The sequence below is a fragment of the Trachymyrmex cornetzi genome, unplaced genomic scaffold (assembly GCF_001594075.2).
Source record: "Trachymyrmex cornetzi isolate Tcor2-1 unplaced genomic scaffold, Tcor1.1 scaffold579, whole genome shotgun sequence".
Classification (NCBI taxonomy): Eukaryota; Metazoa; Arthropoda; class Insecta; order Hymenoptera; family Formicidae; genus Trachymyrmex; species Trachymyrmex cornetzi.
In genome coordinates, this window is record NW_017299892.1 from 2,426,493 (window position 1) to 2,446,154 (window position 19,662).

The 19,662-nt window shown below is 34.1% G+C and overlaps 1 protein-coding gene across 1 annotated transcript in view; it reads left to right on the plus strand.

The window, feature by feature from the left end:
• Positions 1–815: 815 nt before the first annotated feature.
• Positions 816–19,662, plus strand: part of Antp (homeotic protein antennapedia) — a 100,101-nt gene continuing 81,254 nt past the window's right edge. The window contains exon 1 of the mRNA XM_018515511.1: positions 816–1,303. The gene's annotated coding sequence lies outside the window, so the exon portion shown is untranslated. The remainder of the gene's footprint in view (positions 1,304–19,662) is intronic.

A 19,662-nucleotide genomic window follows, 5' to 3' on the forward strand; every position in this document is an offset into this window, starting at 1 on the left:
GAGAAAGCAAAGAGGGGAAGGACGCGCGCGCGCGCGACAGAGACATCGAACTTATCCTTGAAGAGCGCGAGCGCAATATCGAAGAGGGATGAAAATATTGTTCGCGAGAAACAAGGATAGCTATAACATATATCGTGAAAGGAAAGCAATGTTTAAAGTGGAAGAGAAGAGGAGAGAGAGAGAGAGAGGGGGGGGGAGAAAGAGAAGAAAAGCGCGATAGAGATGGAACGAAGCAAGCGGGAACGAGGTAGCGAACGTACACCCTTCGCCGTACTCCCTCCCGCCATTAACAACGCCCTTGCATATAAATCCGCCTCTTCTACGTGTAGAGTCGATCGCGCGCGCGTGTGCGTGATTTCTCATCTCCGTTCATTTCGTGTATCTTGCGCTGTCACCGTCTCGTTCTAAAGTCAATTCTCTCCCTCGCGCTAATACACGCTCTCGCTTCCACGGTCCGAATACCCCGCCTTTGCGCTGGCCGCAGGACAGCCCTGGTGTGGGTAGGAACGCGAAGAGAGCCAGAGGCTCGTGGAACGGAGCAAGACAGAACGATGGAGCACACGGAAGAGACGACACGAATACGAGGGACAGGAGGGAGAAAGAGAGAGAGAGAGAGAGAGAGATTGACAGTACGAGAGGGAGAGAAGGAGAGAGAGAGAGAGAGAGCTCTCTAGCCGGCAGTAGTGGGACGAAAGCACGAGGAGAGGCAGAAAGAGAGAGAGAGAAAACGGAGGCAGCGCCGCGTGGCGGCATGAGGTGGGGACTATCGGGCCGTAAACCATCCGCGGTGAACATTTAACTCACGTATTGCCATCCAACAAGTTTGCTTTGGCCGGTGAAAGAGCGTCCTCGAGATCTCGGAGAGTCGGCGAGTCTCGAAGGCGAAGCCTCCGCGAAACCTCCGCGCGAGGAGGTGGACGAGATCCACCGCGACACACGCGGTTTTTCATCCTGTGCGAGGACGTCACCGTCTCTCGTTCTCGGCCGGGAGTACAATCGGGCGATCCCTATCGGACGAGGACTCGGTTTCGTAACCAGCGATACGACAACCGCGGGATCATATTCTGCCGGTGATTTCGAGACTCCGCCCGTCCACGGTACCGACGTTTTCCGAACGAGGAGAGACGTGAACGAAGGCTCTACGCTGGAAAATCGCTCGCAAATCCCCAGCAAGCGGATGGAGCAACGTATTTGAGAGAAAACGAGTTCGAATAGGCGCTATCATGAGCTGTAAGGAACGTGCGCGGACTACCCTTCCGCAAAGACGACTTCGCTATCGTTGATCTCGTGTGGGCCGCTACGGGTAAGTCATCTTATTATTTAATCATGTCACAACACACGAAAATAAGCGTTTTCTCCGCTTACGCTACTCGTTGAATATATATCGCGGATACGTAAACGTGTCGGAAGGCAAATCTGTCAAAGTTATAGAGACCGCCATCCCGCCAAAATCTTACGCAGTGCACATGCTCCGTTAGTCAGTTAGAGCTGCTATATAACAGGCTGACTCTTTCTTCGTACTCCCAGAAGATTATTTTTAGCTGATCTTATGTCGAGTTGTACTTGCACGATATATGTACATCAGAAACTTATTTGTTTATTTACATGTACTGTTCTATTATTCGAATTATGAATGCTTATTCTTGTGACGTGTGACATATCGTCAATCATTCTGATAAAGATATACTTGTGTGAGAAAATACGTTTAAATCTGTTCGTTTATAATTGTCGCGATAAACGTAGTTTACTTTCTTTCTGATAGTGGACGGTTCGTAAACGTCACATACATATATGCAAAGAATTTGTCACGTCATGCGAATAGGTTAACCTTGCTAGATATATAGATACATAGATAGATAAAGACATATTCTTAACAATGTACACATATTTACCTTAAATGGTGTACTTGCAATACATATCAATGAGAATATAAATTGTATGACACTTCATGTTAGTACATGACTGCGAGATAAATATAGGAATATAATCAAAAGCAATTAATTCAAAGAAGACAATGTTTTAACAGATTTTTTTATTTGTATATAGACAAATCTTCACCTTCATCTTTTCGTATAATTTTCGCTAAATATCTATGATGTAAAAAGACCAGCGTATAATGACGGCTAAATATAATTTGGGGCAAATTTCTTATTAATGGCAAATTTCATTTCTAATATGGCTTTATATTGGCTTATAAAATTTGGAACTAATTTCTAATTGATGACGAATATCATCATTACTTTGAACGACTACGCATCCTTAAAATTTGGTTCATTTGACTGGTCTTCTTACATAATACATCTAAAGAATTATAAATATATCTAAGGAATTTCGTTTAAATCGACGTATAAACATTACGAAATTATTATGTAAATTAAAAATTTTATTTCTATTCACCAAAAGAAGTTTAAGTTTCCAAAATTTGATAGAACGCAAAGATATAGTTTCTGAAAAATTATTTTGATTTCCCACCAATTTATTGACTGTACTTGTTAGTAGATGTTTTCAATTTTCCAAAGGAACTGGGAGCTATCTGTCCGAAAATAAAGTGAGTTTAGTATCGAGAAACCTGAGGGTAAAATAGGTATAGTGTACAGCGCACCGACGCCTGACGGAGACCATAAATAAGGATCCGACGGTCGGCGCGGCTGCAGGCGGTGATAAGCGTTCCTTTACCCCCACCAGTGCAATCCTTTAGACTTTCTCGTGCGTCATCTTCCTCTTACCAAGCCTATCTATGCAACACCCCAGAAAGTTACAGAAAGTTATCAAACTGAAGTTCAGTTGGATATATATTAAACATTTATTGAATCACCCAACGAGCATTGAGGAATTTATGAACGTCAATAAGATGTATAATGGACTTTGTTAATATTAAAAATAATGTAATAATATAATGAAACCATTTTTCTTATGTTTTTCCTGTCGAATGGTATTTATCTGTTTACATTGTATTTTTAATTTTTAAAATTTTTGCTGATTCAAATGACTTTAATTTGAAATGCGTATGGAATGTATACTTGCAACACATTCTATTCAAAATAAAGTTTAAATAGATAAAATACTAGATATAAGGCTTGTAACGTGTGTGCCACATAAAATTAATATAAACAAAATTTTATTTAATTTTTCAACTGTAGGTAATTGACGGAATGTGTCTTAATTCTTTTTATCGGTTTTATCTTTTATTCTAAAATTATGTTTATCGCACGAATCGATGAAAAATATTTTGTATCTAAAATATTATTTGATTTAGCCAATTCCTAAACTATACGTACTTAGAAAAATAATATTTCTAATATTTATGATGTTAATGTTCAAGTATCTTCTAATATTTGATAATAATATTTAAAATAGCGTAAACATGGAATATTTGGAATTCACTAAATGGCGATACTTCTTGATATCAGCGGAAATATGTAGAGTTGCATATCGCTTGTCCTTGTATCGGATGAAGGGGTTTACGAATACTCGAGGTGCTTGAGCGTTTCCCGACCGTATAACGAATAAGTATAGCCGGGCTGCTTCATCCCCTACGGGCAGCACGAAGCGACCATTTCTCATATCAGTTTAGCCGACACTTTCGAGAACTTGCTCAGGGAGCCTCGGGCGTCGCGATGTCATCCGATGCCTCTTGCCCTCTTGCGTTCTTGCCCGCCCCTGGCTCTTCCATCCCTCTTCTAACTGCGCGACACCTTGGCGAACCTCCCTCTTTGACCGAAGAAACCCCCTTTTGTCGTGTCTCTACTCGTGGTCCGCGATTTGCGCCCTTTCTCGGTTTCGCAACCCCCAAAGTGCCGGCCGAGTGCCCGCGGCCTGAAGATAAGTGTCGCCCAAAACTTAACAAACCTTAGATGATAAAAGGGTCTGTCAGGTCTTGAATCATTCTCGAAAAAAAGAACGGCGCATGGCCAAGTATCTTATCTGTAATTCGTAGTTGAGCATAAGTCGCTTTAAATTGATGTTTTCCCTGTTTTTTATTAAAAATATTATGTCTCTCTAGAGATAATAGAGAGTCAAAGTAATAAATATGTATTATAAAATGGTTTATATATGTCAAGATTGAGAAATTCGGTTCTTGTTATCATTTGCAATATATTTGAAATTGTTATATGAGTTAGTTTAATATATGGTAAAATCATAATAAACACACCATATACTACTGATTCGAGATGCGAAGAAAAATATAGCTTCTCTTACAAATTGCATTATATTCAGAATTTCATATATTAACTTTTATAAAATTATATTTGTATTTATTAAACTGATTGAGAAAACTTATTAACAATTTTGATAATCTGAAAGATTTATTTTTATATAACTATAAATACATATACATATATATATAAATATTAGAATAAAATAAAGTATAAAATTCTTATTTCGAAATTTGTTTATACTAACATCGCTTGTTGAAGATGGCTCGAATGGAGCCGAAACGTTCGACTATATTGTAATCACTATGTAAAATCTCCAAATACATAACTTTACTATTATGCACGAATTACCGCGTTATTCAATGCTCTCAATTACCGATATTTTACTTTCTTTATTGTGTTTAAATATTAACAATACTAAATATTAACAATAAAACTGATTTCTCAAGATCTTTTCACTTTGCACTTTGTTTTTAATTAAATTATGTTACTTGCTAAATTACATTGCTTATGTACTGTCAATAGATATTTTATGTTATATGTAATATTACAAATCACGGTATTTATATTTGTATTTATTTAATTTTATCGGTATTTGTACAGTTTATGTGATACTATATTCAAAACTATACAAATAAAATAATACATAAATAAAATGATAATATAACTTAATAAAAGTTAAATCAGTTTTTTAGTTGCCGCAAAAATAAATTAACAAAAGATCAATTGGAATTTATTAATATATTGAATTTAACAGAAACTTTCATATAGAATTTCATATTACCTACGCCATGGTTACCGTCGGATAGCGGCACGCACATAACTCGTATAAACATGTGAGACGCATGAAACATACATATTTTGTATTGCCTTTAAATATATTCACAAACTTACATATGCTCTGATTACAGCATCCAGTTTTGCCTGTACAAAAAAATATAAATTTATAACATTAAATGTTGTAATAAAAATTTAATTACATCCTTAAATGATTTAAGTTGATAAACCAAGTATTTGTAATTTGTAGAAACATTTATCTTTTCACACTATAAATTTACACTGTCTTTTAAGGTGGAACAAAATTTACCATATTGTTGAATAACTTTTACCATAAAAAATATTGAGATCTTTATTTTTCTCCAAATATAACAGCATCTTGACCAATTAAAGAAGCGTGACGAGCATACAAAAGTATATATCTCAAGCGAGGGTGCGAAAATGTTTTTGGAGCAAGGTTGAAGAAGCTAATGCGTCACCTGTACGATTCTTTTTCTACCTGATGTGTTAACAAAAATGACCTTATCCACGACTGTCCCGTAAATTAAACTAGTCATAAAAAATGTCACGCAATTTAAATGAATTTAACGGTAACGCGTCTCGTTCTTTTTGTATTTGAAGGTCGCTGACTTCAATGTGAATTTCTGATTTCCGTTATTGTTACTAAAATTATAAAAAGTATTTATTTAAAAATTTCAAAAGTTTATTTTGCAACTTAAATAACATTTGATAATATTTAATAAACTATTTTTTTTCGTATATCTAACGTCAAGGATTGTAAAATAATAATTTAAGTTTATTGAAAAGATATATCTAAATACTTTGAAAAACATTAAATAACTTAAACTTATTTGAGTAAAATTTTAAGCTATAAAGATTCTCTATTTAGAATAAAAGAGATTTGGATGTATTTGAATATACATTTTTTATTACAGGATTTAATTAGTATGAGAGAAGAATTATATGTTTTTTTTAATTTTACTGCAATTTAACTTCAAAGCGTTTATGATAAAGAAAATATGCTGGCATTAAATTTGTCAATAATTTTGCTTCACGCAGAAATAAAAATCGCATCAAGTAAATAGATATATATTATTTTATTTTTAATGTCTGTGTTTTTAAAAATCTTGTTACGACATTTTGTAGACACTTAAATATACGTAATTGAACACTGGTTACAGGAAATATATACTATATTATAAGATTATTTCTGCTCCAATTAGAAAATTGCTAGTTATCTCCCCCTCATTTCTAGAACGTGCGAGCCTCATGCTTATCTGTTTCATGAAACTACATTCCGCTGTTTACTTAGATTCAGCTTTGCTGAGTGACGAATAATAATTGACTAATGTCGCTCATTCTCATTCTTGCTTTACTCTCATCCTTGGCTATTAAGATTAATTGGAACTATTCCTGGAAGATAAACAAGTTCGCGCTTCAGTAATAAGATGATGGTTGTAAGATCACGGCCAATCCCGAGTAATGATCTTGTAATTGGTAAATACTATATGATGAACCGCGTGTAACTTGTATGACTAGTTCAAAGTAGATATCTCTATCAAACAAAAAGTTTGATTATAATAAGCGAAATCTTTTCTTTTTTGATGCAATCTAGAATATTTTTTTCAATTAGTGTTTGAGCGTATCAGTGTTTTCTCTTTCTCTTTTTTGTTTTCCCTTTTTTGTCTCTTTCTTTCTCTCTCATTCTCTTGATTTGATATTCCTAAAAATATCAAATTTCTTGGTTAAATTCTGACCTTAAGTATTGAGTTATAATTAGTATTTTAAAATTTAATTAAAAATAAATATTTTATCTATTAATAATGAGTATACATACATTTAGATGAATAACATAATATGTGTCAATAATCTAAACTATATAAACGACAATTTATTGCAGTTAACATATATAAATTCCACTTTAATCAAGTGGCACAATATAAAGAACTCCTCACTTGCGATGCAAAACAATGGTTATGTAGAATGATGATTGTGTCATTACTCGTTGCTGATGGTCACTGATTTATAAGTTCAACTTCAGACGGACAATATTTTTGTTTTAATGCTTCTTTTGGACGAAAGTACGTGCGCAGACTGCTGAATGGGTGTGAGGTGGACATAGGTGGCTGATGATGTCACTTCTTTAGCAGGCAAAAGAGAGAAAGAGAGAGACAGATCCGTACGACGTACCGGACATCGACTACACGGTGCCTAGTTTAAGTTGGGTTGTCGTGATGGCACACAGAGATTACACGATACACCGTGGAATATACTTAAGGTATTGCCAACAATTCCTAGATACATCATGCTTGTTGGATTGCTCCTTAACGCACGAATTGCCTTACCGTTTAGTCTGATATAAATAGTCAATTCGCAATTAGTTAAGCAATATTTGGATAACAATCTATAAAAATATATTAATATAACAACATAATATATAATATTATTGAGTTTGATATATTTGAGATAGCTATAGATTTGTACTATGCATAAGAGAATAAATTCAAAATATTCAGCTTTTCTAATTAGCAAATTGTAGAGATAAAAGAACTATTTGTTTAAACTTAATAATGATGGCACACCATTATGATGGTACTACACTAGGTACACCAACATATGTTAGACTCATTATAAACTTACATGCTTATGTACCTACGATATCTACGTATTTTAAAAGTCGAATTAAGTAACGCCACGCTGCAGCTAATTATAATTATTTCATTGATAGCACTTGACTCAGACAAAGAAAAGAAGTGTATAACGAGCTTTTACCGTACTTCTGATGCATGAAATACTGCTGGATATATATGTGCGCGCGCGTGGAAACTTATTTTACATATTCCTTTGCTATGTATCATTACACACATGTGTACACGTTTGCGGGTGTGCATGAACGGAGCACACAGTGTCTGATTAACATGAAAAGCCTGAAACACCTGTGCCTTATAATTATTCACTCCTTCGGTTTGCGACGCTTGAAATCACTTGATAAATATCTTTCTTTTTATATATAGACATATAATATCAGTGAGTGATATAAGTAAATAAATAAATATGCTATATATATTTTTTTACTATTACATATGAGATAATTTCTCTGTACAGTGTTATTAGTGATCTTATTTCTGTACGTGTATTTCTATGATTATGAATTTATCTTTTTAATAAAGATTGTATAACTATCAGATTTTACAAATTTGTAAGGATAAATTACAGAAATTCATTCAAAATATATAATTCCACATAAATATTGGTTTATTGCATTTACATGCACTTCCCAAGTCTTCTGGTAATCATTCATAACCCGATGATATTGTATCTAGAATGGCTTGGAAACAGTCTGCTAATTATTAGATCGTACAGTGATATATCAATGTGATGAGAATCATGAATTATGGATTGTGCGAATGCAATACATACGAAGTACTGGGATGCATAATTTTTAGATTGAACTGTATGTTGTAACAGAATTTCTTATTTTAAACCAATGAAGCATATTGCATTGTAAATATCTTTCCAATAGTTGCGGTTTAATACATTCTTCATTTTTTATAAAGATAACTTTCTTCTGTAAAATTTAATTGCAAATACAATATTTAGACTGTAGCACTTACAAAAAGTACAAAATTCTACTTTAAATTAATTAAAAAAAAAAAGATTTACTATCTGTATACAATTTCAAAAATTAGATTTCTGAAAAGTTTTTTATTTTTTTAAATTTTACTTCTAATTTACTAAAAAATTGTTTTGATATACGTATGAAGAAAAAATTGATTTTAAATTGACGAAAAATAACGAATCGATAAATCAACAATATTTGTATTCTTCACAAATATGTTATTATTTTTATAGAATGTAATTTCAAAAAAGCAAGTTTTTATTGTGTAGTATAAAAGAACGTTTGTGAACCGTTCTACAAACAGGTACCGCTGGTACAATAATTACTCCGCTACTCGATTGCGTATTACCTGCAGTGACCATGATAAAAGGAGAAACTGGTTTGAAGACCACGTATACGATAGAGCCGTTAACGATAAATCGAAATGTGTGGATTCAGAGGTAAGAGACACAGTTCGCTGCCTATATGTATCTCACATGCACACATGTACGCATATGTGTATATACCGATGTCGTTCTTCTCATGGTAACTATCTTGCTTTGTTCGTATCATTCGCATTTACATATCCCTATTTCACTCTTTCGAATCGGCTTAATTAAGCGTTTAAAAAATGAAACTTGCTTTATTATCTTTATCTTCTTTGTCATTCTTCTTTAAAATACATATTGTTATAGCCCAATTGTGCTGTTAACTCTTAATTTGTTCTTTGAAAAAAATGAGATTTAACAAAACTTGTATATCTGCGATAATAATGTAGTTCTGTCTTTTTGTAATAATCTTGATCACGTAAATCAATTCTTGAATTAAAAAAAAATATTTTAATAAAAGAAGTAACTAAATAACTATGCACTCGCATAGAAATATTATACGAGGTGACCAGGAATGAGTCCAGAACATAAAGTACTATTCGACCGTGATCACAATCACATAAAGTACGATGCTGATAATTCACATAAAATTATGCATGAACGCACTGATCAATAATTATATTAATGTAGTAATAATAATTAAAAGCTATTTTATCTCATCGCATTTCTGTCCAGTACATACATTTATGTCCATAAACATTTACGGAGTTTCTTTATATGCAATTTTCAAGTGGTTTTAATTACAAAATTGATTTAAAAAAAAATAAAGAAATGTCAAATATAAGTGCACTCTTTGAACAAAAAGTTGTTGTACGAAATTAAAAAACGACACGCACAAGTGGTACTATCTGTCATAGAAAAAAAATCTAATTATCTTTTTTGTATCATTTATATAAAAAATTTTATATCAATAATTGACGCTAATAATCTCATAAAAATTGCTTAACTTTATACCCAATTCAAATGACGTTCTCGAATTTCTACTCAAGAATAATTCTGTTTTAACCCATATAACAGTTTTTTTTTTCAATTCTTATAAAATATAATTAAAAAATATTTAACATAAAAATTTTGGCACTGCTAGAGCAAATATATACTATAAACATTTATATTAAGGTTTTCTTCCAAAATTCACTGCTAGAACTAAATCTAAAGTTTACGTTACGTGCACTATATATTTTTAGTACTGGCAATGAATTTTGGAAACAGCCTAAGATAGCAATGTCAAATTTTTAAGTAAAATATTTTTAAATCTTAGGTAAAAGATTATAATTGAGTATCAGTTGTTGGGTATCAAATCTTTTACATAAATGACATATTGAAGTACGTAACGATAATTTTATCTTTTTTAATAAAAAATATACACACACACGTGAATTTTATTTTTTAATTTGGTAGAACAGTTTTTTATTCGAGAAGCACGCCTATACTTGACAATCTATTTTGACCTTTTTTTGAAAAGGTAATTTTGTAATGACAAGTATACATTTTTTTACTTATTATTTTTTATAATGCAATGCATTTCGGAATTAAAGAATGTATTTATGTCCTTTACATATTGAAAGTATATGAACGTTCCAATTCCTAATTTGTTTAGAAAATGTTTATGAAAAAATTAAGAAAGTTAAGGAATTGTTAGGAATGTGTATATTTATTACTATTGACATTATAAAAAGGAGAAGAACGCAGGTGAACGAGAAGGATATGTGGGAGTTAACGAGTAGTGGTGTAAGTGTAAAGCGAATTCGACCGTGCGATCGGTGGATGAACGAGAGGACTAAGAGGGAGTAGTAAAGCTTCGTGCTGACCTATTCCTTTCTGTGCCTCCACAGTACATTGTGGTTCCTTGGCAAGGTTCTTTGCTTTAGTTTCCGTGATCCTCATAGATTGGTTCGTTTGTTTCTTCAAAGCTAAAACACGCTACCGCTTTTTCTGCATAGAAAAACCATGAAAATTCATGGTGCGAATGAATGTTTCGCGCTCGAGATTGTGGCCAGTCGGTCTTAGCAGTGGTGTCGACAATAGTGTTTCTTAATGCCGTTGGTATCTGTATGTGTATGTGTGAATAGGAGTGTGGCAGAACATCGTGATTGTAAAGAGGAACGGTGAGGGCACCGGAAAGCAGAGGGGGGACTTGTGTCGTTATGGCACAATGGGACCACTACTGCAACGCTGTAAGTATTCCAAGCTTACGGACTGATCTCTTCTTGCTCTTTCTCTCTCTTTCTCCCTTTCCGTTCTTTCTTCTTCTCCCTTTTCCTCCTATTCGTATTTTCGTAGCATTTACATCTCTCGTGCTTTCATTCTTGCGAAATTTTCGTTACGCTCTCAAAGCAAGAGGAGAGCTTTGCAAGACTGGGCTTTGCTCAACCAGTGACGATGCAGCGCTTACAGGGTATTTGTAGGATTAAGAATTTTCATAGGACAAGGCGCTAGGCCAAAGTACGATGGCGCGGCTCTAACGAAGATTTCGGGAATCTAAAGGTCGCTGTGTCGACACCGAGTATATCCCATTTTGCAGACACAGCACAATTTCAGCGTTACATTCAAGTGATAACGTCAATAAATTTTGGGATACCAGTTTACAGCTGACAGATTTATTACGCTACCGGCAAAGTATATAACGCGAACGAAAATGCATTGCAAAATCCTTGCAAAAATAATGCGGCACGCAAAATTGTACGTATAATAGATATATGAGCTACATTTCCGTTGTATTGTATGAGTAATCACGCAGTCCAATCAAATCACAAGTGCGACCGTTGACAGATGATGAATTCTAACATTTTTAATTGTAAAATCTTAAGAGAATCGTCTAATATAAATTAAATGCTGCACAAAAGTTAAAATAGTCACGAAATTCTGAAAATTTCATATAAATATATACTTGCATTTATTTTTAATCCAAAAGCAACGATTACGTGATGACGGATATAAAGTTTAAAAATCGGATATACTCGGTCCAGTACTGAATTTACAGTATTGGGGCGCTGCCGTGAACTTAGGGGAATCTAGAAAGACGGACCAACCGGTTAGCGACTTTGGCGGCCGCCATCTTCCCCTCTCATCCGTCTCTTTCGCCTCGCGTGAGAACCTGCTCGCTGTATGCCCACCTTCCTACTCTCCGAGACTCTTCACGTGAGTCCCGCTTATGAGATTTTTTTTCTTTTCGTCTTTCCCTGGACGCGGCGCGTTGAGAGGGGACGGCCTACTCCTAGCCGAAAATACTTCTCCTGTTCGTTGGCCGTGCATTGGACGTGCCATGACGACGAGGTGGGGTCATATGGGTCTCGCCATCGTTCCTCGATGCCATGGAATGGGCTGTCGTCCCTTTTTCTTTTTCTTTATGACACTCTCCTGCACGATATTTATTCTGGTTTTCACATATATTTCGTTGTTTCTTGAGCATTAATTTCCTATTGTCCTTCGTTTCTGTACACGCACATCGTCGTCTGCTAAAAGTTACCAGATTTACATGGCGGGCAATGTTTCAGTGTAAATGGCCTATAAGCTTGCAAGATTATTCATGATCTTTCAAGTTGACGTAAATAACTTAACTTACGAACTAAAGTGTTTAACGGGGTTTACCGGGCGAAAAAGAAGATGTGTGCGATTTTTACACTTTTCGAGCCGTCATACTATACGTTCTATCTACATTAATAACACGTGTCGCCGGTTTTAATATTTTGTTTTAATACATTCCTCTCTCGAGTAATGAAATATTCATTACAGAATTTCGTCCACCGTAACTGGTTCGTACGCGCAAACTAATATACTGGACACGAATAAAGTTGCACAAGACGACTTGCGTAAAATTATCACGAATTTTTAACGTGAAATAAATTTTATTTTCTACTAAATTTTTTATTAATTTGTTATTTTTTCTTTTTTTTTATATTTTCTCTGAAGAAATTCATTTACTACAATTGTCGTGTTTATCGCACAATTATATAATGGATCAAGAGGCAAATCATGGGACGCATAAATCAGTATCGATGACGAAAGATGTCTAGTCTAGCTAAAGGTTTTCTAGGTTGCGCACCAGCTAACTTCGCAATATATATTATCACGACTTGAAACACAGACATTTGCGTAAGAATTCTCTGAAACCGGTGGAACAGGAACGAGCGCATTGAATATCGTGATAAAAATTTTATAAAATGGTAATCTTGCGAACCACATTATAATACAATATTTATTAGAAGCGCTCTTGTGTTTTAATCGAATGATTTATGACATATTTATAAAATAAAAAAAAAACCAGTTGAATAATTATAAAGGTAGTTGTAATATAGCGCCATATTCTTGCTAAAATTGCCGCGTCAATTATTTATTTACGAAGAATTAGTACAATTAATCAAGGAACTTCTTAAACATATATTTCAAGTATCAATCTATCAATGTTGCATATTATACTATGATAAAATCCTCGTAAAAATCTGCTATTTGCATTAGATTGATCTCGAGCGAATTTTAAAAGAATATATAATTGATCAGAGGAGATTCTCCTATTGAGAGATTGTTTCTTATCATTCAGCAACAGCACGCGGAAGTACGCGTAAGCATGGCGAACGGGGTGCAAATGACAACCACCGAGCGCTGTGAACGTGCCCTAAGGCTGCGCGCTCGCGCGCGCTTCTGCTTTTCTACAGTGGAAGGCATGGAAGGGACGGCGTGACGAGACTGCAAAGTAAAAGGAACCAGGCATAGAGTCACCCGCGCAAGAGGGTGACATGCTGCCGAGCCGGTTACGGGCTGCGTCGGTCGAGGTCTGACCGACCGCCGCGCCGAGGCAGGTGAACATAACCCACCGCTAACAGAGACCCGACACACCGTTCCGCGTCGCGCGATTGCTATAGGCGGCAGTTGCATTGCCTGTATACCGTACGCTCATACGCTTATACGCTTATACGGCATAAGCACATGTGTGTCATTCGTCTGTAATGCCAATGCGCCGCACTGCAACTGATATCCATCTTTCTTTTTTCTTTTTGGAATTTTACTACTTTATCTATGAATAACTGCAGGTAATAATTAATTAGACATGAATAATATATTATCACGCTTTATTATTTAATTGAGGAAGGAAATATTTTTAAGAATTAAGCGTGAACATACATAAAATTTTGCTATCGCTAGTATGGATTTATATATTTCACTATAGGGAAAGATAAAGAAGAAAAAAAAAATAAAAGTATTAAATTATGAAAATTGAAGTTATGTGAGCAAATTTAATATTTGATTAAGGAAAATGTTATAAAAATTATTATTTAAATTTAAGTATTAATAATAGATTGTTTGAATGTAGTAGAAGACCGATGCTGACAACGGTATTGCCACGGTGCAGAGCTCGCTCTGTGATATATGAATCTTCGTGGAGCTACACGGTAACAAATATTGACTAGAACTGCTATAAAATATTACCACGTGTCAAGCTATAGTAATAAATGGTTCTTGGTTTGTTAATATTGTAAAATTGTTTTTCGCTTTACACCATCTGCTTAATTATTTATAATAGGTTTTTTTGAAACTTGTTAAACTAAAATGTCACATGATTATTCATAATATAATCGTATCATACATTTTCGTTTTGCATTTTCGACTCAGCGTCGCGAATATTCGAAATGCTAACTTGTGTATAAGATATACATAAGTAAAGTCTTATCTTTTCCACTTATAGAGTGAAAGGGAAGGGGGAATCACATATTTAGAAATTACGCACTGGAGTATTCACGTCGGAGATGGCGCGCACATGTGGGAACGGTGGGTACACGCGTACCGGTTTCATAACGAGGATTACTTCATTCTCCTTCGTCCTTCAAAGAGAGTCACTGATTCTTCTAAGATTCACATGATGCATAGTTTAAAACGTTAACATTCATACCGCATAACATAAATCTGTACGAGCAAACAATCTGGAATAATTTGGATATATTCTCAATTTATCAACCAACTAACTACAACGTATATTTTATGTCAGGCATTGTTATGAAAAATGTTATGGTAGAAATAACACAAAAAACTGGTAGTCTTGTCCGTGAAAAACTGATGCATTCGCTACACTAGACCACATACTACTATACAATAAAACGTATACAATTGCTTATACATATACATAGGTTTGTGCATTTTTTAGATTTGTGTTTACTTTTATTTGAAAATATACATATATATTTTTGTATATATATGTTTATGTATATATAGTTTAAGAATTATTACAATAATTTCATGTCAATATATCTGAACGAATGCATGGTATTTAATTTGATAAAAATGTCAGAAAATATAACAACGAAAATAGGCAAATGGTGACCATATTAGAGGAATGAGGGGGAGTGAAATGAAACTAATGCAGATATAAATCAACATTACTCTGCATTAGAGTTGCTCTGCCGTAGGCACCTACTAGAGTTTACCACGGAGGTAAACTGTGGCCACAGGTAGATATATTCCACATTACGTGTACATGCACACGTACACATAGTGAACGTTACAAATTCCATGTATATTTACACGTTTTGCACATGTATTAGGTCCATGCAAGGGAGTATAACCCCTAACTTCCAAGTTACTTACCTACTTGCCACTTAGATTCCCGACCAGTGCCTACCAGACTCTACCAGTAATTCACTGTCAGGCTTACAATGTTAGATTCAAACACAAATCCCCCTTGTAAAGAATTCTTTATGATCGCCAATTATACTACTGCTACGATATTAATCAACATTTCTTTTTATTTCAGAGAAATGATAAATGAAAGATAAATCATGCCAGATAGATTTAATATGCAATAATATGAAAATATATGAGTCTTTAGAATATCATGAAGCTAAATAAAAACTATATACACAAAAAAGGTATACAAAAAATGTGTTTGTCAAATTTCTTAAGAATGGAAGGACTCTCTTAAGTATGTTACTAATATCGAGGATGCGTACATCTTCTGCTAATCATCTAATCTGCATCCACTACGATTAACATAATCTGTATTCCGAATATTTATTTGGAATTAGCCGTAGCTTGCTCGTAACTCATGCGGGAATTAGTTAAGCTCAAGGATTTGGGGCTTACCAATCTCCCACCCTCTTTCATGCTCACTTCCACCATCATTCGCGATATCACGCAACCCTTTTCTCATTTCGTCCTTTCATCTTTACATAAACCATCTATTGTTTATTATTAACTGTTCAAGGAAATATTAAAAATTATATAACTCTTCTTCTTGAACTGAAAAATATATAATGTACAAATTCATTAAATTAATTTTTCTTTAATTTTTTAAAATATATTTATTATGCTGTCGATGATAATAAATACTTTACTTGCTAATATCGGTTAAAGATAATTGATAAAAAAGAACCAATAAAATAAAATTAATTTTGTAATATATTTTCGTAAAATGTAAAACATTAAATTTTTAGTGCAGTTTATTTACTTGAAAATATGTTATTCAATGGAAAGCAGAGTATAAGCAATGTATTTAAAGCATATTGCTAAGAGTTAATATGTTGACATATAGCTTTCGCTAAGTACTGAGATCTTTATAAGGCACACCGTAGAAGAACATGCGAATTGCTGATGATAGATTTCCATCAATTATGGTAGTAACATCGTATTGTTTAACCGCCTGACGGGCAACATTGATTGATCACTACCGCGGCAATGTAACTGCCTTCTTGGGTCTTCTTGCAGTTTGAAACCTTACATTCCTTAATTAAAGATGCATTATTAGTAAACTGTGCATATCGGAGTACACATACAACTACCGCTAACATATCCGCGCAGCATAGGACACGCTACTTAGCGTGACGTATTGCGTTATCTCTCTCACCAGGAATTACAAATTCCTTAGTGCTTAGTCTTTTACAATACAATACCGCAAGCGATGTCAGTTTTGTAAAAGGCGTGCGAGAACAAATTTTTGTCTCAATAAATTTTTAATATAGCAAAATATTACTTTGATTCGTGAGATTATAAAAATATTTCGGAAATAATTTTTTTATAATATTTTTTTTCTTGTGGTGTTAATAATTATTAATAGAATTTCTTGCGATCTTAGATGCTATTTACGGAGATAGCTCTAGGAAGTATGAGGTCTTTTCCCTTTTGCTTCTGAAATGGAATCCTCGTTGCCGCGAATCTATTTCGGCATAAAACAGACTCGTTCATCAGTTAACTCGTTAAAGACAAACACTTGGTATCCGAACAGCCCATTCTAGAAGTAGCTGTCAGGATGCCAACCGTTAATAAATATGCTGTCGCCGTCAGTGAGAACAGACCCGAAATCACCGTCCCGCTTTTGATGTCAGACAACATGTATAAATGAAGAGCATTTATCGAAAGAGTATTCACATTTATCTTTTTTAACAATGTTTACGGTTAGATAATTGTACGTTTAATTGCTCTATACTTCTATGCGTCGGTTTTGCTTATTTGCGATTACATCTTAACGTTAACGTATCACAGACTATCTGCAGATACAAATTCAACTTGTTCCCTTATATTTATGTACATGAAATCATGTGTACTTTATAGACAATAACTTTCAGTTACACATACCGATACTTGGTCAACCTACAAAGTATCTATGGGGAAAGACGCCACGCTTCATTTTTATTACCTCTTTACTTTCTATATCAAGAGTTTCACTTCTTTTCCGATGTTGTTCATAGATATTATATTTTGTTTTCATTATTTCGAGAAATAAATTTAGACACACGATAATCTAAGTGATAAATAAAAGAATAAACAAAGATTTTTTTTTAATTGATTTTTAAAAAAGTTGTTTACAAAAACAATTTTCTTGTGCATATTCTTAAAGTTTTTTATTTAATCAAGTAGAAAATTTTTAATAACTTTATTTACTAATCTATACATACGGAAATTTATTTTGCTTTACTTTTAATTTTATTTTAGTCTTACAATTTTCAACTGTAATTTACTAGAAAACTAACAGTAAAATCATTCATGTTTGTACAAAAACATATTGGCATGTATAAATAGTTAAAGATATATGAATATTTTTTATTTTATATAAATTATTTTTGAAATTGCGTAAGGTAAAAATCACATTTTAAACATACTTTTTTAAATATATTGATATTTGTTAGCATAATATAGCAATTTATATACAGTATAAAGTCCTTCAACATTGAATATTTTTACAGATATTAGCTAAAAATAAATTTTATGAATTTTGCGAAAAGGAAGTAATTGCATGATAAAGCCATTGCACTAAAATTGTCTAAAAATAAGTTTAGTATCAATGGTAGTTCTCGTGAAAACTTGCATTATAATAGTGTAATTGCGAGACGTTGCGCTGTGTCGTCGCGAGTATATTTCCATAACTTTGCATACATGTTTTAATAATTCATCTCCGTTTGCCTAGATAACTGCTGAGGAGAGCATACTGCGGATTTATTAATAAGATATACTAGTTTAATATTAGGTCTAAATTAACTTAACGTTACACATACAACTGTATCCATTAAAATGAGAAAGTTGACAAAATGCGAAAATTTTATACCAACGTATACCTTGAAATTTCAACGTGTCGTCGTAAAGAATAAGTGAAGACAAGATTTGCAAAAATCTTGATTATATGATTCATGTAATAAAATCAAACACAGAGAGACAGAGACTAGTTCAAATCGTTCATGCTCCATGATATTATATGCCAATTCTTGGGGCAATGTGAGAACAAAAGCGAAAGAATGGGAAATCTGACAAGGATAATAGCCAAAAGTATAGTCTGAAAAAGCGTATCTACAAAGGAAAAAAGGCAGAGAGAGGAGGTCGAAAGTAGTTTAGGGAATCGTACTGACGATGAAACGACGATACGAACGACGTAGTAGCGTTATTATGGCATTCATATAATAATGGGCATGATGAACGAGTTTTCAGCTTATTCTTGGCAGCGGCTTTGCGAGGTTAGACCGGGTATCGAACAGAGAAAAGAGGATATGGGATAGTGTCCGGGGATGCGACGAGGGGTTGCATTCGTACAAGCAACAATATTAACGACGGGGTGGCGTGGGTTGTTGGCTCAACTGCATGGACCCGTAAGATCGGTGGAGGAGAAGTCGGGCGAGGTTGCCTATGCCGCTAAACTCGCGGTTGTCGGTATATATACATCCCATGCACGAATGAGGCTCGAACGACCAAGGCAAATATTTGGAGCCTCGCCACTAAAAACTCAGAACGAGCCAACGGACGAGTTGATTTGTTTCCCTACAACGCCGCTTTCTTCGCTTTCTTTTTTTGACTATCCGCTGCTACCTTCTCCCGCCTTCCGTTGACTCCTCTTTCTCCTTCGAGACGCTTACATAGCTGAGAATATTCGAGGATCTATCTGAAAATGACTCCTATAATTCAAGTTAAGTATACGCGCGCCCTCATTTACTGTTTATCGATTGTAAACCCTTTTCATCGCGAAGTCCTGCTCCGCTATTACATATTCATACCTCCGCGTTCTTATTCTTTATGACTATTTTAAATGTGCGGTTTACTTCGGGAACGTGCACATGTAATTTTATTATGTTTAATTATGTTTAGCATACAGGATGAGACTTTCAACTTTATAACCTGGATTATCTCCCTGTTATTACTAACAAATACTTTGAACAAAAACTTTAGAAAGAAATTATAATATATATAACATAGGTTTTAAATTAATTAAAACAGTTCAATTTTTTGTTTAATTTATTATTCAATTTATTGTTTAATTATTTAATTACATCGT